This window comes from Aedes albopictus, chromosome 3 (genome assembly GCF_035046485.1).
Source record: "Aedes albopictus strain Foshan chromosome 3, AalbF5, whole genome shotgun sequence".
NCBI lineage: Eukaryota > Metazoa > Arthropoda > Insecta > Diptera > Culicidae > Aedes > Aedes albopictus.
Window position 1 is genome coordinate 301842444 of NC_085138.1, and position 26046 is coordinate 301868489.

The window sequence follows — 26046 nt, forward strand, 5'->3', positions numbered from 1 at the left end:
CCTTTGATTGTGATTTCTGCAGGCATGTTTTAAAAGATTCCTTCAGAAATTCCTTTATGAATTTCTCCAGGAATTCCTCCAGAATATTCTCAAGCATTTTTTCCTTGTAATTACTTGCAGAGTTTCTTTAGACGTTTCTCATGACTGATTTTCGACGAATTAAGTGCCTATCTTAAGATAACCGTGTTCTCTAAGAGTTGCTTCAGAAATAACATCATAAATTGCTACAAGGTATCCCCGAAAGTTTTCAAAGAAAATTCATTTAGCAGGATTCTTTAAACAATCCTCCAGTAATTTTTATGTAATTTCTTGAAGAACTTTCGTAAAAAAGCTAGAGGAACATCTGAGCAAAAATTCCATGGAAGAACTGTTGAAGAAATCACTTGCCAAGATAAAAATATTTCTTCAAGGAAATCTTTCCATTTTTCATGAAGAAATTAATGAAAAAAATTTAGTAAGGAAATACCTGGAGAACCTTCCCGGGAAATGGATAATAGAATTCATAGACGATTTTGTGGAAGTATTCCTGGAGAAATCAGTGAATGAATTCTTGAAAATATTCTGTCGAAATAACTGGTGAAACGCATATTTAAGCGTCTGCAAAGATAACAAAAACTCTTGAGATATTTCTAATAGAATTTTCAATTCTAGAAAATATGTCTGAATGAATTTCTTATAGTTTCCATGATAAAGTTATTTAAGTTAATCCAAGAAGATATTCCAGATAAATTCCTGTGATAATACAGGAAGACTATCTGGTGGAATTATTAAGGAATCCTAGAATGAACTCCTGCAGAAATTCCTGCAGAATTCCTGCAGGATTTTCTTAATGAATTTCTGAAGAAATTTCTGAATACTTTAATGAGGGAATTTGCTTAGAGCAATTCCTGTACAAATCTCTGCTAGTCTTCCTGAAGAAATGCCTGAACGAGTTTCTTAAAATACCTGGTCAATTCTCTAAGGAAAACATTTGAAGAATTCATGAAAGAATCTTTGAAAAAGTTTCTATAGGAATTCACGTAGAAAATTCTGAAGTCCTCTCTGGAGAATTTTCCGATGATTTTTTTTAAAACGAATCCTTTTAAAAATGTTGAATACAATTACTGTAAGTTTCAGATAGAAATCGACCTTAATGAAATCTGACGAAATTCATGTGGGAATATCTGAAGGACGCGCTGGCGAAATTCATTAAGGAAACCCTGGAAGAAATTCTGAAAGAAGCCTTTGTAGATTTTAAGAAAGAATTCCACGAGTAATTTTGAAAGGAATACTTGGATTAATTTTCGAAGAAGCCCATTAAAGTTTACCTTGGATTTGGAATCCTTCAACAAATTTATGTATGAGTTTCGTACCTTTTAATTCCGCCTTATGTTGCTTATCCTTTAACAGATACGCGTATTTCGACTACCACTTGTAATCTTCTACAGTGTCAGTTATCCACTGGATAGCTGACACTGAGGAAGATTACAAGTGGTAGTCGAAATACGCGTATCTGTCAAAGGATAAGCAACATAGGGTGGAATTAAAAGGTACGAAACTGATTACACTAATTCGAAGAGTGTATTCTGCTTAGAGGGTTCGAAAAATCGGTACAAGAAATTTATGTAGTAATCTTATTTGGAATTTTCTAAAGAATTTAAACGAAATTTTTTTAAAGGAATTTCTTGAAGATTTTCTAAAGAAATATTTGTAACAATTTCTGAAGGCGTCTGTGGAAGAGTTTCTAAAGTTATCCTTGGAGAAATCTGTGGAGGAACTTTTGATTTTCTTAAAGAGTCGCTGAGAACATTTCTGAAGGGATCCATGGGCGATTTGCTGAAAAAATAAAATCTCGTGCAAATTTTTGCAAGGAGCTGTTGAGGAATGCTCAACCCTTTTTCAGCATCAAAGTCTATTTTGACACAAAACGTACACGATGCCAGCGAGCTGTTCCCAACGTGAAGCAATAAGAAGGTTAAGGAAACCTTCTCTATAGTAAATTTTGAATACTTTTCTGAGGGTTCCTCTAACGAAAATTTTGAAAGAAATCTTAGACTCTCTAAAAAAACATCCTGGAGGAATTTTTTTAAGCTCCCCAATTAATTGCTAAGGAAATCTAAGGAAAATTCTATGAACTTCCTAAAGGAATCAATAGAATAAAAGATCATGAAAAACAATTAAATTACCGCTATGAATAAACATATAGTGCCACCGTTGCGTTGTGTGTTTGACATAACTCCTCTGCTGTATCCATGTTAAAGGCCGTATACGATGGAGCCTATGTTTTTTTGATATGCTGAGCACCATCAAAGTAGGTTGATCGATTCCTGAAGGATTTCTAAAAACATTTCCAAAGTCATTCCTGGCAGTTTTTTTTTATTTCTTATTTATTATTCATGAGATTTTCAGCCCGAGATGGGTACATTTCGATTGCTGAATTTCTTAAAAATCCCCTTTGAAGATTTTGTGGAGAAATCGGAGAAGGAATTTTAAATAAATACCTGGAGGATCTTTGGATGAATTTCTGAAAATATCCATAAATGGTTTTAAATTAAATCCTTCGATAATTTTCTGGAGGAATCTCTCAATGAATTTGTGAAGTAATCACTAAAGGATTTCCTGAGAAATTCATGGAATAATGTGCTAGTTTTCTAAAATAAAAATTTGATACTTTTCGTACAAATAATGAGTAAAATATCTAAATTAATCCCTGTAAGATTTAAAGAAAAAAAAAATATGAATGATTCTTCGATAGATTTTTTTAGTGAGCTTATTGAGGAGTTTGTGAGGTAATTCGTGAATAGATTTCTGAAGAAATCCCGGAATGAATTTCTGAAAGAATCTACGAAGTATTTGTTATATTTGAAAAGATAGCTGAAGGAATCCATGTAAGAAATCCCCATATCACAGAACTTTGTTATTGCTCGTATGAGCACAAAAAAGGGTGAAACTCACAAGGATAACTTACTTTATCGAAATATAACAAGCCACAAAAAATCGTAGACTGTTTCTTATATTTGAGAGGAAAAATTTCCATTACGTCTGGAGACTTTAAAATTATAATATTCGCTCTATGCTTGGAGGATAAAGATATACATATTAGTAAACTGATATAGGTTAATTTATTATATTCAGAAGGGCGGAATAAGAATTCCCTAGTATGGTGATTCTTCTTCCAAACTCGGGAAGCACCATATTTTGAAAAAACGACACAGATAACTTTTCCTATATTTATGATGCCGAAAATAATTCCGTCAAAAAATCACATAAGCAATCACTATGGCGCTGTCCATAAACTACGTAGACAATTTTTTGGCAATCTCAGACCTCCCTCCCCCTCGTAGACTTTTCCCCATACAAAACATTCGAATTTGCATGGAGTGTAGACTTTGGTCAAACTTGGTCATCGAGTATCTTCGTGCCTACCACACGGTATACACACATGCAAAATAGTCATTGGCAGGGGAAGGTCTTAGTTAATAATTGTAGAAGTGCCCATCGAACAGTTGAGAAGCAAGCAGTGTCTTAGCTGAGGCATTACGCCAAGAACAAGAAAAGCCATTTTTGAATCTGCAGGCAAGTCAAATTGTAAGTGCAGTAACCTAGCATACATTAAAGATATTGGCTCTTTACAGCACCATAGGACTGAAAGCAGTGAATGATTATCATAAATCCATTCTTCTACTATCAGGTGTGTAAAGTTTTGACGGGCAAGTTTATCCCACATTCGTTCGAAGTTTGTCAGCTCTATTTGTCGTTTCTTAAAGTGCAAAGTTTTTCAGTGGTTTAAAAATAGCGTTCGAGACACTGCGCCCATAAAAAAGTTCAAACTTTCTATTTCCATTTACAAAATACCGTTTTCGAATGTTTCTTTTTTGCCCAAACCACCAGACAAGCAAAGCACCTTTTGCATATGCCAACCTACAAAACTCTAACCCTTATCACAACCTTTTTGTCATTTCCACTTTTTTCCATTTTCTCAAATTCCAGGCCATCACCCCATTTTCAACGCCTTCATGGCCGTCACCATCGTCGTCGTCCTAGCTGACACATCATGCGGCTGAGCTAAGCTGAATTAGACTTGCGGTGTTTTGTGGTGCCTGTTCGTGACACAATTCTAGCACCTTAGGTACCTACCAACTGGCAGGCAGCATCCATCCCTCCCCATCAGAATGACATTGTCTCCTGGGTAGGATCATTCTTCCTGAGGAATGGCATCACGAGAGAGGGCAAAAAATACGTCACCTCACCGATGTTACAACACATCCACAAGAAAAGACATTCCAGCTGCTGCTGCTGCTACAGCTGCGAGGAAAATAGCAGGATCCGCATAGTTACCAGAGGTGTGTACGAGCGTATGTGCCACATTCCTGAACGGAGCCATTTCACCTGTAAGCCGTCAGACTAAACAAGACGACTGGAGCAAAAGTATGAATTATTATGATATGAGGAAATATTAATAGCTCCACCGGTGGTGGTCGTCAAGAAGCACATTAATCCTTCGGCTTGCCTGGTCGCTCCGGTATGACGACAACTGTGTGAATCTCGGTGTTCTAGTCTTAGGAGCAGAGTATCATAGCTAGCTGCTCGGCCAGTGTCAGTGGTACAAGAGATATCAAGAATTCAAAAGCAGCGTTCCGTGAAAAGGTGGAAAAAGGTAAGGGAGTTGAGGGTTAAATGAACAAGGAACTATTGCTAATGGTTTGTTTTTTTTTTTGATGATTTTATTTAAATCACATAAAATAACAATTTCTCAACGCCAACAATTTCAAGATCTGGAAAAGATCGAATTCATGTTATTTTCAAGAGCATATTGAATGTAAAGAGCTTGTGAGTCTGTGTGGGTCCTAAGAACTGCCTTGAGTACAGTTGTTCAAATCTACACGCGTAACTAGCTGTCTCTATAAAAATCTGGATACGTATTCATACGTATCCAACACGAAGTCATATATGATGAATCAGCTTGCTGAATATTCGCCATGTGATAGCTCAGTCGGCATTGGCCAGTCAATGCTTTGATCAGCATGCTGCAATTCTCCTTTGGCAGATTTGTAAGATACTTCGCTACCTTTGAAGATGGCTCAGTACAATACAATTTTGTTTGACCACATGACTCCAAACTATTCCAGTATTGTTTGTGTTGAGTGGCAGCCCAGATATTAATATAAAGTTTCACTTAACACTTCGATATCGGAATAGCTGGCTCATGGCCAATGAAGTCATGTGATGCTCCAGTGCTAGCTTTTTTTCTCTGTTCGGGACATACCCACTGCGACCAATATTTGATCTATTGTGGCATACCCCGTATTAAATGTAATAAGGACCAAAGTTTTTCCTTTAATAACTAAAATAGGCTGTTCCATAGTTGGATGCAGTTAGGACTAGGTTTCAGTTTGGTAGATCTTTCGCCGCAACGCAACCCAAAAAGGTGATCTGCCCACGCTACGGGCTATGTTAAAGATCGAGCATGTTTTAAACCCCTCAACTATTCATCTATCAGCACGGGTCGCCTGACACCTTGGATTGGGGTTACCTGTTTGGATGGGCTTTTACCTCCGGAACAGGTATTTTGTAGTGCTATTCTTACCCGGCAGCTACACGGACACAGTGCTAGCTTACTCATTAGCCAATTAATTTCCAGCGATGGAATAATGACCAAACTTCAGCGTTTGCTGAATTCGGCTCCACGATTTGAGCTCGACAAACCATAACTATCTTCGACCTAGAGTTGGCCGAAGCAAATGCTCTAATAACGGCCTGACTGTCGGAACAGAAGTATATGACTTTGCCCATAAGTAGGAAAACCGCTATTCTTGAGTTGCCTCAATAGCGTATCTGCTAAGAGATTCCACAAAGGTGGCGACAAGACTCCTCCATGGGGGCATCCACAAACACTCAGTTTTCTAATCGACGCTAGACGCAATGTCGAAAAGAGATATCGGTTTTTAAGCATTTGGTGAATCCAATTGACATTCATTGGAAATATACCATGACTTCGTGCTTCTTCCAATAAGGTATCGAAAGGCATGTTGTCAAAGGCATCCTCGATATCCAAGAAAACACCGATGCAGTATTGCTTTTGGGCAAATGCCTTCTCGATATCGTAAGCAACTTTTTGTAAAAGAGTCACAGTGGATTTACCACATTGATAGACGTGTTGGTTCACACGAAGAGGTACGTTGGCCAGACGAACATCTTGGATGTGATGATCGGCAATGCGTTCTAAGCATTTCAGATGAAAAGAGGCCAAACTGATAGGTCTGAAATTCTTTGCTTCTTCCTACGAAGCACGACCCCCAGTAGTACACAATAACAAGTGGTTTTTTTAAACATGTTTGAAATAATAAAATTCTTTTTGTAACAAAATAGGATAAAACCCATCTGCTTCAGGAAATTTAAAAGCAAAGCAAAGCAAAGCAATTAAAGATAATCATACACATCGTAGTTGCTACTCCGTGATTGACCAGAAAACAGAGATCCAATGAATGGTGCTTGGGGCAAGCTACACAATCTTAATGTGTACAATTCGAGAGTTCAATATTTAAAAGTCAATAACCACCCCGGCCACGTCCTTACGGTCATCGGGAAAGGGAAAGGAATGTTAGTTCGACAACTGTTGTTACTAGAAACCGTGGAATCCCAGCATCCCCACAGTTGTCTCGGGAAGGAGTATTTATTAGTAGGGTAGTGTAAGGTGTGGATCTTGGATCAATCTTTGGTAGATGATATGATCCACTAATTATATGAAAATACACGACACGGTCTTCATTCCGATTATGATTTATTTGGTCGCGATAGTAAGGGTAATGCACATACGTGGACGATCGTTTCGAGCTTAGATAGCTCATTTCAAATTATGTATTTTTACTAAGAGTAGTCCCATGTGTTACTTGTGATCGACAGCCGTAGAGGTAATTAAGCCAATTATTTTAAATTTATTGATTGTTGTGAACTGCAATCAATTTCTTCTAACATTTTTAACGCTTCAATAAGGAGTGTATCGTAAAGTAGTTGAAAATGTTTAAACTAGCCCCAAAAATAGTTTAATACAACTTTTGAATAATTTTAGTTTTGGAGATACTGTATAAATCCTTAAAAAAAGAAATGGCTTTTATGATTTTTTAAAAATCTTCTTTTCACTGGGTTTTTAACCTAGATTACTGAACGCATGTTTTTAAATTTTTGCACACCTTCTAAAAAATTGAAATTGCGAAAAAAGTTCGATAATGTTCGAAAAATATTAACTTTTTTGTGCAAATAGAATAAGCTCCAGAATCCTCATGATATAGGCAAATTATTTTTTTTCAAGAAAAATCTCCACTGCATTTAAGCGCAATTCTTAAAAATGAAAAAAGGCCATTTTTGAGGAACCCCTTTTTTCTATGCTCCTCCAAATCATGTTTACGCAAATAAAAAATACATAAAATGAAAAATTCGAATTTTTTTAAATAAGGTGTGTTTTGCCTTTCTCGTACACTAAGTGTACTGGAAAGGCTATATGTTCACTCCAAAAATGACTTTTTGATAGAAGGCTCGGAGGGTCGAGTCACATATACCAATCAACTCAGCTCGACGAATTGAGATGATGTCTGTATGTGTGTATGTATGTGTGTATGTATGTGTGTATGTGTGTGTGTGTGTGTGTACAAATGAACTCACATCACTTTTTGGCAGTAAACCTCAACCGATTTTAATGACCGACGGTTCATTCGGCGGGGAATCTGGTCCCATTGTTTCTTATTGAAAATGGTTCGGATCGGTCCAGCCGTTCCGGAGTTATGGCCATTTAGGGGTTCCGGACCGGTACCCCAGGAAAGGACCAGAAACGAAAATGCAACAAACCCATGCATGCGGCACATCAAACCACGGCATTTTCGGTAACCTTATGAACAGTAGGTAGGAAAATGGTCTCAGATCATATCAGAACCGGTAGTGTTTCGGAACCGGTTCCGAATGTCCCACCGGAAGTGGCCAAATATAAAAGAGAACCAAACCCATGCATGCGACACATCAAACAGCGGCATTTTCGATAACCTGATGAACGGTTAGCAGGAAAACAGTATAAGACTATATCTGAACCGGAAGTGTTCCGGACCCGGTTCTGGGTGTTCCGCCGGAAGTGGCCAAATAAAAAATTGAACATAACTCATTCATGCGACACATCAAACAGCGGCATTTTGGATAACCTGATGAACAGTGAGCAAGAAAACAGTCTCAGACCATATCTGAACCGGTAGTGTTCCGGAACCGGTTCTGGATGCCCCGCCGGAAGTGGCCAAATATAAAATTGAACATAACTCATTCATGCGTAAGCAGGAAAATAGTCTCAGACCATATCTGAACCGGTAGTGTTCCGGAAGCGGTTCCAGATGTGCCGCCGGAAGTGGCCAAATATAAAAGAGAACCAAACCCATGCATGCGACACATCAAACCACTGCATTTCCGATAACCTGATAAACGGTTAGCAGGAAAACAGCATCGGACCATATCTAAACCGGTAGTGTTCCGGAACAGGTCGTGAAGTGGCCAAATATAAAGGAGAACTAAACCCATGCATGCGACACATCAAACAGCGGCATTTCCGATAACCTGATGATCGGTTAGCAGGAAAACAGTATCTGACCATATCTGAACTGGTAGTGTTCCGTAACCGGCTCCGGGGAGTCCCAACGGAAGTGGCCAAATATAAAAGTGAACCAAACCCATGCATGCGACACACCAAAGCGCGGCTTTTTTGATAACCTTATGAACGTTAGCAAGCAAATAGGTTCAGACTATACAGGGTGTTAGGTTATGCATAGGTAAATTCAATTCAATATGGCAGCCTAATTTTCAAGATGGTGGCTATTTAATGGAGTTTCGGGCTCTAAAACCATGCAATATTTGGTATTGGAAAGATGTCTGGAGTCCAAAATTGATTAAATTATCTAAGATGGCGACTAAAATATCCGCGATCGCGTCTCAAAATTCAAGATGGCGACTGTTTATTGGAGTTTTAGTACTTGAAACCATGCAATATGGGTATATTTGAAATGGGGAAGAAATCTGGACTCCAAAAATGGCAAACATAGTATCCAAGATGGTGGTCTAAAATCCAAGATGGCAGCACAAAACTCAAAACTATTTAATGGAGTTTTACGCTCTAAAACCGTTCAATATGGGCATGTTTGGTATGGGAAAGACAACCGAAGTTCAAAAATACTACCAGAAGAAGGTGTCTTAACATTCAAAAGGGCGGCTGTTTAATGGAGTTTTGAACTCTAAAACCATTCAATATAGGTGTATCTGGTGTGGAGAAGAAGTCTTGAGTCCAAAAAATAGCGACCAGAATTTCCAAGCTGCCGGACTTTAATCCTAAGCGGAGGCTCAAAATTCAAAATGGCGGCTCATAAACCAGATAAACGATATGATCTCTGATGCCATGAAATGGATTTCTGTTAAACGTATGAAAGTGCGATATTCATCAACATTTCACTTGAGTTGTGTTGAAATGTGTTTTCAAAGGCACGAGAAAGGCGCCATCACCGCTAGGTGGATTAATTTGGGTTTTTTAATTTATGGACGAGTAAGTTAGAGCAAAAAATAGAATTTTATAACTTTTTAAGATATTTAAAGCAGAACTTTAAAGTTTGATTGAAAAATAGACGTTTTTGGAGTGGACCATTTTGTAGATATAGGAGATTTTTCTATCGAAAATATGAATTTTGAAAGTCGTTGTTGAATGATATGTTATGTGTGCATAACTGTTAACAAACATCAATATTTTTCAGATTTTTTATCGTACAAATTTTACTCGCTACAGATTTTTGAAATGTTGAAAAAGCTTAACAGAATTGGATTTTGTGCAGATTTTTATTTTGTGATGTGTATTCATTTAACCATATTTTCAATAATACAAAACATTTTCCAAATGTTTCCAAGGTATTCTAAACTTAACTATATCGTGAAGATTTCATAGAGGAACCGAAATGAAAAGACCAACCCAGCTTCGAGATAGAGCATTCTGAACATTTTCAACTACTTTCCGATACACTCCTTATTAGACCAGCACCAAGGCTACAAGATTAATTTGCAGATATTACAGGAGTCCTCATGAAAACGCATTGGCGAAATTACCCCAACTTTTTCTGGTACCGTAAACCGGGGTCAAATTGATCTCCGGGTCGAAATTGATCAGACGATTTTCCGTTAGATAAAGTTTACTTCAAATAGTTTCCAAGCAAATATCGTTAAGTATCGGTTCCCAACTGAACGATAATTGAGAGGAAACTGTTTAAAATATGCCCGACCTAACCGAAAAACGTCTGATCAATTTCGACCCGAAGATCAATTTGACCCCGGTTTACGGTATGTATAGAAAAAAAAACTCGGAATGATTTCACCCAGTTCTATGTCGTCGGATGAGCGTAACCACTCCTTGACTCCTTCCTCCATTTTTATCACTTCACGAGGAAGGACAATGTTTACCTGCCCCAAACACGTGTCACTTTTCACTTTTTCCTTCGAACAATGCCACCCGATCGCGATCCCCATCGCAACTCCGTCCAAGGTTACGAAAGATGACAAAGTTTTATCCGCAACCCGTACACTTGATTTGAATCCGTCGCGCGAATTAGTTTAATAAGCTTCGCCGGATTCGATCATTAGCTGCCGTAGCTAGTTTCGCTTTACTGAATCTTAAGTCTCTTTGAAATTAATAAAGAAATGATGGATCTATTCTGCAAGTTGTACTCCCGAAACTGATCAAGAAATATGATGAACATCTGATCCGTTTTTGATTGACCCTCATAAAAACCCGCCTGATATTCGCCGACGAATGACTCCTCAATCGACCTCAGCCTGTTGAACAGAATTCTGAGCAAAATTTTGAACGGTGAATTGAGAAGTGAAAGATATTCCTCTGTAATTCTTGCACTCCAGTCGATGCCTTTTTGTATAGAGGGCAAATGAGATCATCCAATCAACTAGCAGGCAGTTGGCCCTCTGCCCATATTTTCAATATAATACGGTGTAAGAGCTCTGCTCACTAGCGTGCTTAAGAAGCTCGGCCGGTCTTTCTCAGCATCTTTGTTCTTCAGCCCTCTTATGGCTGTCTTGACCTCGTCTAGCATTGGAAGTTGCACAGCTGTCCGTCGACGTCGATTTGAATTCTGTCTGTCGCTCATCCATTCCTATTGTTCAACAATTCCTCGAAGTGCTCTCTCCACCTGGCACTCACCATTGTTTTATCTGTCAGCAAACCTCCATCACGGTCGTTGCACATGAAGGGAGAAGGCGCTGTTTTTCTCCGCACGCCATTGACAATTTCGTAAAACATCCACATATCGTTCTGTTCAATACTCTCATCCGCCTGATCAATTGCATTTTCCGCATGGTCTTATTTTCTTTTTGCGATGGACATGTTTTTCGGCTACTCAAGCTTATTAGAGTGTCCATTTCCCGGCCAATTTTCGTGTCCCGGGACAAAATACTTAGCCAATCCCGGGAAATCCCGGGATCCCGGGATTTTTTAAAATTTCAATAAAACCCAGAAAATTGATTTGTTTAGCTTTTGTGCAGTTGAAATATTCATTTTTTAAGTTATGGTTATTTCTGTATCCATCACAAGAAGTATTATAAAATGTCTATACAATATACTGCACTACTACTTGATGTACAAATGTCAATATCGAAATACATATAAAAGTATCAACGTTATGTTCGCCAAGAACAGTCTGTTTTCAACTATTTAGTAATTAATTTATTGCAAGTAATTTTCTACCGATATCTAATCTGCCGTGAATCGCAAGTCAGTCCCATCTGCATTTTGGGCATAAATGAGTTAATGGCCGTTTTCGAGCTTTCTTCGGATGATCTTTCAGCTGCGTGCAAAATAATATATAGTTTGTTCAGTAAAATTGAAAAACAACACCAAGTCAGATTGTCCCATAATGAAATGTAATCGCAAGTCAGTCCCATTACGAATTTGTGCACCGTCCAGTACAAAACCTGACACTATTTTAGCCAGTTTTATATTTTTGACTGTTACGTTTTCACGATTGAAACAATGTGTGAAAATTTCATGATGATCGCAGAAGTTTTCAATTCATGGCTATTTTTTATAGTTTCACATAGAAATCGAATTTGAAAACTTCAGAGGCCATTTTCTCAATGCCTACTTTTTACATATAGGACTGACTTGCGATTCACGGCAGTAGTTTAAGAGAAATAATTATCATAATCTGTATTTATATCGCTACGGAAGATGTTTGTATTGTTGATATGTATCGTAAAAATCGCACTTCAATATAACTTTAGAGTACCTTTTGAACTCTTAGTTTCCGAATATTTCAATACAAAAGGTTGGACTCTTTTTGCAATTGCGGTTTTCCATAATTTTAAAACTTTTGTACCGTAAACCGGGGTGAAATTGATCATTCGGGTACTACATTGTAATTCCATACTAGGAACTCTTAACCGTCGTAATGATCTTAAACTTTTTACGTCATCTGGTTCGTAGATGTCTAGAGATGAGTGAAGACTTTTATTTCTTTAGCAAAAGTTAGTTTAGCCTTATTTGTTTTAGGAATTTGCAATGTATTTCTCATTTAGCTGAAATCAGTGCTACTAAACAATCGATTGCTAATAGGACTTCCCGTAAGCTCTCTGTTTTAACATTTTTGTGGAGCCTTGGTTGGGAAGTTATGTAGCTAATCAGAACATTAAATAGTTAAAAAAAGTTCTTTTTATAATGAAATAGTCATTTATTGTGATAGAAATCACTTATTTCAAACGAATTTGCCTATCTTTAGGCGTTTAAGTGAAAATTTCAAAATTTAATTTTGCATTTAAAGTATTGAATTCAATAGTTGTAAGATTTTAAACGCGTTATTCGGTTTAAGAAGAGCAAAATTAAGCAGAGAAGGATATTTTCCTTTCTAACCGATGCTTAATTGTATACCGATCAATTTCGCCCCGAAGAGGCATTCCCAATTTTTTGATTTTTGGAGTTATTTAACTTAAAGCTTAAATTTGTTGAACAAAATTCTGTAACACAATTCCATAGAGATCCACTGGGTACTGGTTTTACAGAAATGTTTTGGCAATATTTGAATTGTCACTGATGTTATCCGCAAAAGTTGTTTTAAAGTGATCAATTTGACCCCGGATTACGGTACTTGTTATTGAGATTCATAAATTCTCTTCTGAAAAATTCAAATTATTTACATAATATAGTAAAAGTTTGGTCTCAGATTTCCAAAATTACAATGTAATATGGTATGTGGGCTATGTCCAGTTTGTTCTTGCTGCTACTGAATGAACCAATAAATAGAAAAAGATGAATGAAATGCATGATACCAAGTTTGTCATTAATGATTGATTTTTTTTTTCAAGTATGACCTAGAGTCCAAAGCCCGATGGTGGTGTGTGAGAAAACCGTTCATATTTCGAAAGTGAAAATGGCCAGATAAAGTTTTTGCCTTGATATTTGGCAGTTTTATCTACAAATTGTCTTCATCCCGGGATTCCCGGGATTGTCGGGATTTCTGAAATGATATCCCGGGATTCGGGAAATCCCGAAATCACTCAAATCCCGGGAATTCTTGTCCCGGGATGTCCCGGGAAGGACACTCTAAAGCTTATCTATATCGTTTCTTGCTCTGGCGGGCCATCGACACCAGCATCCGGCTTCTGGCAACATTCTTCTCGTCCGTTATCCTCTGGTTTTCCTCATCGAACTATCCGCTCTTAGATCGTCTCTGAGCATTACCTATCACTTTCCGTTATGCCGTACTCTTCATCCCGTGGGTAAACTCCCTCAAAGTGTTCAGATTACCACTCTCGTTGATCTCACTTATCCGTTCATCCAGCTTCTGGTGATAGTAAGCTACCGTACCGTCTGCTGAAAACGTATCTATCTCCGGTTCTAAAATCAGATACGATTGGTAACTGAGGTCGAATCTTGTTAACTACGAGATAGTTATTTGAGACGATGTTGGGAGTAGGAACCCTTAAGAGCTCTAACATCAATCACGTCCGAGAAGTGTCGGCCATCTACCAGTACATGGTGGATTTGGTTGCAAACTTCGCCGTTTGGGTTTCTCCAGGTGTGCTTGCGGATATCCTTGCGTGCAACGTTGTTATTAGTGACGGAGTGAAGGCTCTCCGTATCGATAATTAGCGGGAAATCACCTCTCTTCGTAAGGTTGTCAGGTTGTAGCTTGGACTGTATTTAAGATTTAGTCTCAAATCCTCAATATGCTTGTTGATCGGTATCCATATTATAACTCGCTTCATCTGTTTTTTGTCATCGATTGACTATGGAAGCATGAGGAATGAACTTGTGAGAACCAGAGCTATGTTGGACGTACCTGGTTACCGACTCATCATTTTGCAGAACATCATGATTTTCAATTCCAGCTTATGGCCAGTTTCGACCTGGTAAGTACTATGTAAAAAGATAGGTAGTGAACCACTTGGGCAGCGGCCGGTATTTTGGGCACTCTTCACTATACATAACTCAGCCAATTTCAAACCAATTGACTTGAAATTTAGAAATTTAGGCTAGATACTATAGGTATCCCATCGCGTTCCAAAAATTGTGTCAATTGGCTCAAAATTGGCTGAGTTATAGCAGAAAAGTGCCCAAAATAGGACCCCTGCAGAGATGGTTCCACTTCCCCAATGGCCACGTAAAACTTTTGCAATCAAAATTACTTAACCGTTATGTGTCCAACAAACTTTTTGCTTTTTTCTACGTGCTTTTTAAATGGGCGCTGGGTACCCGGGTACCCTGTCAAATGTGACTTTTACTGTGCGCGGTGTTTTCAAATTTTCTGTGGGAGTGAGCAGGACAGGGCAAATTCGTACAAAGGCTCATGTCGATGTATTATTCCGTGAGTAAAAGTGACATTTCACTTTCTTTTTTGTTTCTTCTTTTGCACCAAAGACATCAGTGTGCATTAAGCTGTTAGTACACAAGGGCCTTAGACCTGTAGTAGACAGGGTCAAATATTTGACAAAGAAAGAACTCAAGAAACAACTTCAGTTTGAAGCGGGCTCAAACTCAATGGGGCCAGCAACGGAATGCGGAAGCACTGCGGTATGTACTTAAATAAAATCCGCAAGTATGCCACTGCGGCAAAACACAATGAGCGCGGATTTCCTGCGGTTAATTTTAAAACAACTGCAGTTCGGTGAATATGTTTGTTTCCTGGAAGAAGGGAATTATGTGAGAATCTGATGCATTGTTCTTGATCTGTCTTGCTCTATCGAAAAAAATCTGAGGTTTCCTATATTCCTAAAAGAGTTCTTTCAGGAGTTCCCCGATAATTCTTCTAGAATGTCCCCCAGGAGTTCAAGGGAATACATCCAGAAGCTCTCCTCCAGTTCCTACATCACGAGATTAACAGGAATTTCTTTGGAGTTTCCCGGATATTTCCGTATGAGTTCCCCGGGAATGCCTCCAGAAGTTCCCAGTTAATTCCTTCAGGAGTTCACCGGGAGTATATCCAGGAGTTCCCAGTGAATTTTTGTAGGAGTTCCCCGGGAATTCCTGAAGAAATTCTTTTGGAATTCCCCAATAAGTTTCCAAGAAATTCCTCCAGGAGTTTCCCAGGAACTGATTTAAAATTACCTCTGAAATTCCCGTGCAATTCTTCCATAATTTCTGCAGGACTTCCCCGGAGGGATTCCTGAAGGAATTTCCCGGAGAAATCCCGGAAGGAATTTCTGGAGCAATCACCAGAGGATCTTTTGGAGCAGATCTCCAGAAATGCCTTCTGAGATTCCTCCAAAAATTCCTCCGGAGATTCCTCCAATAATTCCTCCGGAGATTCCTCCAATTATTTCTCCGGAGATTGCTTCAGGGATTTCTTCGGAGATTTCTCCAGGAATTCGTTCGGAGATTCCTCCGGGACTCCTTCCGGAGATTCCTCCGGAGATTCTTCCAGGAATTCTTCCGGAGATTTCTCCGAGGATTCTTCCGGAGATTCCTCCTGGAATTTTTCCAGGATTGATTTGGAGATTCTTCCAGAAATTGCTTCGGATATTCCTTCAGGAATCCCTCCGGCGGTTTCTCCGGAAATTCCTCCAAAGATTCCTCCAGGAATTCCCTCACAGATTCCTGCAGTAATTTCTTCGGAGATTCATCCACGAATTCCTTCGTAGATTCCTTCAGGAATTCCCCCGGAGACTTTTCCGAAGAATCCTCAAAGGAATTCCTGGAGGAATCTTCGGAGGAATTCCTTGAAGAATCCTTAGAGGAATTCCTGGAGGAACCCTCGGAGGAATTTTTTAAGGAATCCTCGGAGGAATTCCTGTAGGAATCTCCGAAGCAAACTCCGGAGGAATTCCTGGAGGAATTTTTGGAGGAATCTCCGGAAGGTTTTCCCTGAAGAAATTCCGAAAAAAATACTGCAGGAATTTCTAGAGGAATTATTAAAGAAATCTCAGGAGAAATTTCTGGAGAAATCTCCGGAGGAATTCCTTGAGGAATACCGCGGGAGGATTACTTGGAGAAATCTCCCTTATGCCACGCTGGTGTAATCTTAAAAGAAAATGCTGGAGAGGAACCCATAAAGTTACTCCTAGAGGAAACTTAGAAGGAGCTTCTGGAGGAATCCCGAAAGAAGTTGCTGGAGGAAGGATTTCCCAGATAAATCTTATGAACAGTTCCTGGAAAAATCCCAAAAAGAATTCTTTGAGGATTCATATAAGAAACGCCCAGAGAAAACCTTGAGGGATCCCAAAAAGTTCTATTTTAGAAAAAAAAAACTCCTGGAGAAATCTTAGAATGCATTCCTGTAGAAATCCTAGACGGAACTCTTGGAATGATCCGGAAGGAATTCCTGCGGGAATCTGAATGAACCCCGAAAAAATACTAGAGAAATCCCGGTTGAAATTATTGGAGGATGGTTTAAAAAAAAACTCCTGGTAAAATCTTAGAAAACACCTGTGGAGAAAACCCTAGAAGATCCCATGCCATTAAATCCTGAAAAAAAAAACATAAGTTCTTTCATGGAGGGTTTTTTTGCAGAAATTCCAATGAAAATCTCAGAGACATTTTATGAGAATCCCTGTCGAATTCTAGGTAGGTGTTCCGATGGATGTTCCGGTGGATGTTCCGGTGGAGTTCGAGTGGAACACCTGGAAGAATTTCAAGAGGATTTTCTGCGAAATCCCAGAGAAAAACCTTCGTTCGGAATGCCAGAAAATTCATCACAAAGAATCCTTCGTGGATCTTTATAAAATATCCTGTGAAGCTTTGTCCCAGTATTTCTTCAAGAACTTTATGAAGTAACCGCCAGAGTCCCACCCGAGCAGAGGAAAATATCAAAATAATAACAACGGGATCACAAAACCTGTTTTTATATCTCGGTTTGTTATTATTAACTTATTAAGTGATCACAGTTCCATAACATGTTCTGTTGGGCAAACTTATTTTGTTATGATCGTGCTCTTGGTATATTTTCTATAAATTACATTTCAATAACATGTTTTGTTGTAGCACAAGTTCAGTTATTATTGTGTCATTGAGACTAGTACAAATATTTGATCATTAATATTACAACATAACTAGCTTTGCAATCAAAACTACACCGTTCGAGATTTTCGTTGTTCACAGCATTCCGTGAGGAACTGTAAGAGAAAATATTATTTTGTCATCAGTTCCTCTTCTTACTGACATTACGTTACAGTGCCAACTTATCAGCCTTTTGTTTTATAAGCACTTTGAAAAGTATACCTGTTTTTTTTTGTCCCAGTTTAATAGAGTGTTAGCCATTTTATGAAACATTTTGGATCAATTGGTGAAATTCAATGACGAACAACACGTTTTCGAAAAAAAAAATGTAAAAAAAATAAGTCATCAAGAACTCCATTGATTATTTTTAGACATTTTATTTTTATTGATTTCACTGCATCGAGCCCACTTAGATTAACTAGGATAAATGTGTCAATCAATGAGGTAATAGAGTAATGCGGGGCAAAAGTTCGCACCTAACAGACTTCACAAAACAACTATTGAACGAAAAGAAAACAATATCGTTTTTCTTCGTTAAACGGGTCCCTATCATGTTGCCTTCAAAACGTAGTACTAGTTTTTTTCGCGTTACTTTTGTAGTTTTAGTAATACAATTTTTGAAACAAATACTCCAATGCGAACTTTTGCCCCATAGTGGGGGCAAAAGTTCGCATTATGCGTGGCAAAAGTTCGCACCTTGTACAGGGTAGTTCATTGGTGTGATGTTCATTTATTTTATGATAATTCATGTTTATCTTTTCACTCTAGCAATGAAATCTGTTTCTTTCTGATCTTAGCATTACGGTCCAACTGGAAAACGACCTGGTGTTCAGCTTTTGTATAGAGTGTCTTTTATGAAGACTTACACAACTATTAACTAAGAGCTGTCCTTTACAGCATTACTGAAGTTGTCAAAACACATTGTGGGGTAATCATAGAGATACGTGTTGCACAAAATACATGAAAAAAAAATCAAATATGCAGCAAAACTGTTGAACGGGACCGTTATCGAATCGTATCCCCGTCAGTATGGTGATGAATTATAACTGGGAATTTACAAACTAAGCTATGAAAGACACCGGTAAAGTAGATGAACATAAGACCTTCAGAAACATACGAAAAACACGACGAGGATGACGAAGAAAATGTTTTAAAATGTTTTTTTAGCCATTTTCCATTTATTGATATTAATGCGTAAACATAATGTTTGCCTTACAATCAATCTTCTTACAAAACTAAGTTCAGACCCTCAGCCGCAACGATTTCAGGGTGCATACTACTCATATTATGCATATATAGTAGTTTCTATACGAAATTATCATTGCTTCAAAGATTCTGTAATTATATTGATGTACTAGACTCAGAAATCTAGTGCGAACTTTTGCCCCACAGCTACTGCGAACTTTTGCCCCACTGTCGAGGTTTTAACAATGTCCCTTTCTGCAAGAAGCACTAGTAGTTTATTGTTTATTCGAGTACACCTCGCGAGCTACTATGGAATAACGATTCTCCAGCATAAAGAGGTTATGAGATTCTTTTTCTTCCTGTTACTACAAATTCTTATTCCAAAAGGTCCAAAAATTCTATCAAAACACCTAGAAACACATTTTTTTGCATAATTCTGCCAAACCATAACGAAATCGTTCCAAATTTTATTGACGAGTAGCTGACCTGATTATGTGTCGAACCCATACAGATTTGTTTGGGTTCTTAACTCGTGCTCAGAAAAAGACCCACTGCGAACTTTTGCCCCGTGCGAACTTTTGCCCCGCATTACTCTAATGTAAATTAATCTTATAAACAATGAATCGCCTAATAAAGGGTTTCGAAACGACGGTAGTTTTTCATCGTAAGTTGTTTGGAAAATAAACGAGAACTATTGATTCTCTCTGTTTTCGATAAGAAATCGCTTGCGACATCAATAGCGTCCCAATTATGAATGAAACTTTTTACAATAGATCCTATTGTTGCGTATCCCATTGAATGCACATGGGACTTTGGAGGAGTTCCTATCCGCAACAGAAAAAAAAAAGCAAATTTTGTTTTCAGATTGTTATCAATAACGTATTCATATCAAAATATGTTATTGAAATATTTTCAAAATTCGCTGTTATTAAGTTGTTATTGAAACTAACAAAACATGTTATTAAACAGGTCTTCCAGGAACATTTTTTTGTTATAATATTTGTTATTTTGCCGCTTATGATAGACAAGTTTATAACAGGATATGTTATGTAAATAACATGAAAATAACTCTTTCCGCTACTCAGTTATTTTTCCAAAATAACATATTTTATTATGCTGTTGCTATTCCCTTCTGCTCGGGCAGTAGAATTCCTCCCACCGTAGTCCGAACCCCTAAACTGTAGAATTTATAATATCCATAGTCATAGTCGCATTTTTTTTCCGCAACAATCCTCGGTACCTATTACGACCCACCAGTGGGTCGCGACCCATAGTTTGAGAACGTTGTGCTAAACTACTAGAATACATAATTCTAAGATACTTTGCATCCACCGTCGGATTCACTGACTAATATTGAATCCGTGGGATTGATGGGCCAATGCGACCCTCTAGGCCCAATATCACCCCGAACGACGGTATGGGTTTTGGATGTCATGTAGCAAATTCCAACTGAGAATAATGAATAATAGCACAACAAATACAGCATTCTCTGTTAATCTTGCTGGACTCTAAAAATCGAAGATTTGTGTTTCACAATCAAAGAACCTTTTCACATTAAATTTTGCTGTTAATTTTATAACATTTCACCATCACCTTTGAAATTGTGATAGAACAATTTGAATGTAAAATTTCAATCATCGCCGAAAACTTCTTTATTTTTTCAACATCCTCATTTTACCTCCATTACCCCACACAATAACGAAGTACACCTTTTCTTTCCAGGATATTAAAGCTCACCCGAACCGTGAGCTTTCCGTAACCATTCCGTCGGATCTGGGCCATCGGGAAAAGATTCACCAGTAGCGGCACCGTCCGACGGAGGAAAAGCGAAAACGGCGGCTATGGAAGAAAATTTAAATTACCTAACACCGTGTAATGATAAGTGATTATTAAGTGAGAGATCTTAGATAAAGCAGTTTTTTGTGAGCTTCGTGCTGGCTTTGGCCACGGGATCTTCCTCATCGTTCGCGCCTAGTTGAGGTGAAAGAGCAGAAAGGCGACCGAGTTGGGCAGAGCAGAAGCGAAGCGCGCGGATGATAAAGGAAAATAAATTGCTTTTCGCGCTGGGCATACTTCCGAATACACATATACATGTACTTACACATCTGGTAAACTAGCTGCTCGGTGGTTGTTGTTGGCGTTGAAGCAGGAAGAAAAACGGAAAATCGTCGGTTGTTCTGTGCAGCTGATGGTGCCTACTCTCGCCTTCCACCCGAACAGTGTGAAAAAGGATATCTGTGGTTGGCAGGCAGGAGCCAGGAAAATAGAAGAAAGAGCCCTTGCAATCATCGGGAGCGGACCAGCTGAAGAAACGGGAAATAAATTAAAAATCATATTCACTGATAAATTACCTTTCGCCAAGTGTTGGAAGTTACTGGGAACCGCAGGGAACCGACTGAGTGGATGCGCATCAGTAAATAAGTCGGGAAAGAGTGAATAAATTCCATATCCATTTGTACGAACGGAAGTGACGATAAGGACCGTTGTGGGCCTATAGTGGAGTACCCGAGAAGAACAACCTATAGTCGTTCGTTGGACGGAGTTGGAAAAAGGATTACTCACGTTCACAAGGTAGGTGAATGATAAATTAAAGATCACATTTCCAGATTATGTACAAATATTTTCTAGTTTATATTCTAAAAGCAATTGATATGAATGAAACTATTTATACTTGTTTAACACAGCAACTAACAGGAACGTTACACCAAGAAGAAGAAAAATCTAACAACTCAATCTAAATCATATTTCGCAAAATGATGATTGAAAAACAAAATTTGATAAAAAAACAACCTGACATGTTCCCTTTTTCAGCATGTTCAGCGCTCACTTTAACAACTTAATTGATTTTACAAAGCTAAGAAACTGTCAGAGCTATGCGATCTGTATCCCTCACATTACCATGCTAGTCTGGTGCTACTCTGCAGTAGAACCGACACACGACAGGCCGGATGACTGTTCGCATGGATCAATAGGCGTAAGGCATCATCGTCGTTCGAGATGTGAGCTCGACCGACTAACTCTCGTAGACTTACTTTCCGAGCCGGCTGCTACCGCCACGCCACGCCATGCGATGACGCTCCACATTCCCGAGACATCTCCAACCATATTAGAGTGACTGACAGCATGCTAATATGACAAGCGCCATACGTTCGTTGCGTTGGAATGTGGATATGAGCGCCTCACAAAGGGGTAAACGGAGCGGGAAACTCTAGGTTCAGCGTGAAAGGCCGCTTCTTTTTCGGTCGGCTTCAGTTTTTCCGATGCTGCTGCCAACTGACTGGCGTCAGTTCATTGAGGCGCTACAACAGTTGAAGATGACGGGCCCACTTTATTGCATACCTTCGGTTGTAGGACGCTCATCGTCGCCGTCATCTTCATCAGGGTTGTTGTTGTTGTTGCCGTTGGATGTCACTTGCTCAAGTTGGATGATGTCATTCAACTCACGAGACTGATGACGGCAGCAGCCCCGTGCAAAACAAGTGCCAAAATAATTGTGCATCAAGGCGAAGGGTTCGTTATTTTGCACCTTGATTGTGTGACGTGAATGAACTTTCTTTCTTGAGGGCGTTTTTCATGGTACCCGTCTTAGGAAACTGAACAAGACCTAGTTTCGATACTTAACGAAAATTTTACGCAAACTGAGATGTACAAGATTTCATGAGTTCTAAAAAACTTTACAGGAGTTGATAACGTTCAAGCAATGAGGGAAAACAATAAAATGAAGTAAGAAGAAGATAGACAACTTTGTCACAAAAGTGCTGCAAAGGTTCAAATACTATTTTTTTTTCACGTAATAGGATAACTAACGTATTTTCGTCCGTTTTTTCTCTTCGTCATTGGAAGTTTTTTAAAACCTTTTGTACTCAAAATTGGCACCAAATTATTCTCAAACAAGCTGAATTATATGAACAAAAACCCCTCATGACGAAGAGAACAAACCTGCCGAGAACACCCTTCGTACCCTGCACATTTAGGCTCGCGATACGAATCAGTTCTGAGATGCGTTGAATTTCAGGTAGAGCTTCTGTGTTTCATAGGAACGACAAAAAAGCTCCTTCATCTATCACTCATTTTTTTTTTCAGATGGCGTTTATTTCTCTCGAAATTGGGTTTTTAAATTAAGAAAAAATCAAAGATTTTCAACTTCTTGACAGCTCCGCTCAGTACAAAATGTGACGAAATTTCAAATTGATTTTTAAATAGGTTCCCGGGCACCAAAATAGATGAAAATTTGGATTTCGGCTCTGTTTGGCATGCATCTGCAGATTTAGAATATGGAATTATCTCAACACCACTAAAGAAGCCAATTGACGATTGTGCAACACCCATCGTCTCCTGATTGGCGATCCATAGCCTTAACCACTAGGCTAACTGGATACCCCTTAATTGTTTGTTCTCTTATGACCATGTTCAATAAACTTCAACCCTTCGGAGACGAATGGGTCGCATTAACCCAGCCGTGAAAACCGACCTTTACAAACGTGTTATAGACCAGCGAGGTTGCATCCAGAAATGTGAAAATGCCGTCTCCAAAGAGTTAGAGGGTTTTGTCTGGGTGAAATCCATCAACAGATAAGAATTAGAACCTTCACATGAAGGTCATGCAGTTATAGCGCTCTATTGCTGATATATGAATTTTGGCAGACTATAGTGGGCTGGGTATATAAAACGAACGTCTAAAGAGCATCAAGTGAATATGCGCCTCTGTGTATCTCCTACTAACTATAATAACTAATCAACAAAGAACTATGAAAGTTGTTCCCAGCTCATGTGTGTTGATCTCGTCCACTACACTTGCTGCAGCGTTACGATGCTGAAGCGAGCATGCTATTCGCTACCATATACATCAGCGCTTCCCAATGTGTCGCAGGCTCGCTATTTCTAATAGAAGTAATAAACTATTTTGATGATTTTGTGGCTATATCGGTCTCTTTCTACTCATAGTAAGGGAGTAGAGATCAAAGTGGATAATGAAATGATAGATATGATAGAATTCGCTAGGTAGCGAACAAGTGTGAAAATTTTATAGAAGGTGAAATTAGGCAAGTAGGCCATGTATTGAACGAATACATCGAATGCGTGAAACTTCTGCCGTGCGACCTGTGCTTTTAAACAGATCGGCTTAATTGGTAGTTCATACCACCTTACCTTACACAGGTCGCACGGCAGAAGTTTCACGCATTCGATGTATTCGTTCAATACATGGCCTACTTGCCTAATTTCACCTTCTATAAAATTTTCACACTTGTTCGCTACCTAGCGAATTCTATCATATCTATCATTTCATTATCCACTTTGATCTCTACTCCCTTATACTATGAGTAGAAAGAGTCCGATATAGCCACAAAATCATCAAGTTATTAATAGAATACGGTCGATAAATCAGCATAGGTAATAAACTATAGAGGAAGAATATCGCTGGCGTTGCTACCGCAACATCTTTAACTGGCGGAGATAGGCCGGGATAGAGGTGTCAAAGCGAAAAAGTATACAGTTTGACAGATAGATACCCGACATGTTTGCGAGCGAGAGCAATGGGAACAGCAGCGACATTCGCTTTCTATAGTTTCTTATTGCTATTCTATTTCAACTCGTTTTAGCGAGCCTGCAAGAGACTGGAGCGTCGTGAAGCGCGGACATACATTACACTCTAACCGCCCCGGAAAGCCCATCTTAGTGTACCATATTTTATTTTTTTATTCTAACACCACTCCAGGAAAAGTTGCCCAACTGAAATGATGATCCGCAGGATCAGGAACTAAAATCCCTTAGAAGAAACGGTTTTCTTCCAATATGTTTTTATTGGTTGATTTTTTCGGAACACTTTGTACTGAACACTTTTCATACTTATAATATCACACATTTTTGTCGAAGACGACAAACTCGTATCTCTTATATTTTCGTACTTAGGGCTCTTTTTCTATGAAAAATTCCGTATTTGCAAAATTAATTTAAACGCTTTAAACAAAAAACACTCTTTTCGTTTTTTCGCCATTGAAAGATGAGAATAAGATCTTTTGAACAAGGCCAAAAGATTTGAAATCGGCTTGCGCCCTTCTGAGATATTCAGTGTCAAAAATAGGCCATTTTTAGAAGAAAACCATGAATAACTTTTTAAATTGAGGATATAGAACTTTGCTGTCTTTGTAAAAAATGTTGCATATTAAATGCACTAAAACTGCTCGGAACAAAGTTTTTGCGAGAAATCAATGAATAAAAAGTTATTGAAAGAAAACATTTTTTTTCGAGTATCACCCTATTTTTTTCTGTAAAAAATAATATCTCTGGAACCATAAGAGATAGCAATATGGTTTCTTCGGCAAAGGTGTTCAAAATTAAGTGCTTTTCAACTTTGTAGAACATTTCATTGCTTTATATGAAATCAATAAAAAGTTGACATTGTAATCTTGAGAACCATTTGAACCACCCTAATTTTACATTGTTGAAAAAAAAATTTCAAAAAGTATGAAGAAACTTTCCCGAAGACAGCATTTAGCTAAAACTAATAGTTTAGGCGTAATATTTTTTTTCCACTTAATTACGGCCCGTGGACCATTGTGCATTGGAGTTACAGAACAGCAAACCACGGAACATATGTTTTGGAGTGTTCACATCAGTGCGCCGGTACACAGGAAGCTTCGTCCCAACCGGAAACGCCGGGACGACTACCTCTTATTGACCTCAATAAAGACATGGAGCTAGGGCCTCAATAACGGCGGAAAGTATGGGGTTGGTGTTCGGCCCAACGCGACAGCCGTAAATCAACATTGTAAGGTACACCGGGGCAAGATGAAACACGAAGTTTTGAAATAGATTTCAATACAATTTGGAAATATTTCTTTCGCCAAAAGATTGTTTGAATCAAAAACTATGTGTTATGGCATTCAAGCAGTTTACCGTTATTGGATAACATCATGTTAACCCGCTGTTTCATCTTGCCCCACCCATTTCAACTTGCCCCGGTGTACCTTAACGGAAAACTAGCAACAGAATAATACGAACAGAGAGCAATACAAAGGACACCAGCGAATAAAAAGGACTTGCAATTGAAAACTCGGTACGTTGAACTGTCGATCTCTCAACTTCATTCGGAGCACCCGCAGTAGTTGAAGATCAAGGGCCGATTCTTTAACTTTAGGTTGATCAACGTGCACAGCCTACACTCCGGAAGCAATGATAATGACAAGGACGCATTCTACGAGCAGTTCGAACGCGAGTGCGACCGCTGCCCAACCCACAACGCTTAGATTATCATGAGAAACCTAAATAGGGTAAAAGGGTATAATACGCCCCACCGGGGCAAAACGCCCCCCTTCATTTTCTAGCGATTCAAGCGCTTTTTGCATGCGTGATCGATTAGAAATCTCAAATATTGAAGA

The 26046-nt window shown here is 38.7% G+C and overlaps 1 protein-coding gene across 2 annotated transcripts in view; it reads left to right on the top strand.

Annotated features, from left to right (window-relative positions):
- LOC109417164 (leucine-rich repeat neuronal protein 3-like) overlaps positions 1-26046 on the top strand; it is a 505905-nt gene that overhangs the window by 47645 nt on the left and 432214 nt on the right. For both annotated transcript variants that reach the window (XM_062842285.1, XM_062842284.1), the window contains exons 2-3: positions 3970-4636; positions 20390-21238. The gene's annotated coding sequence lies outside the window, so the exon portion shown is untranslated. The remainder of the gene's footprint in view (positions 1-3969; positions 4637-20389; positions 21239-26046) is intronic.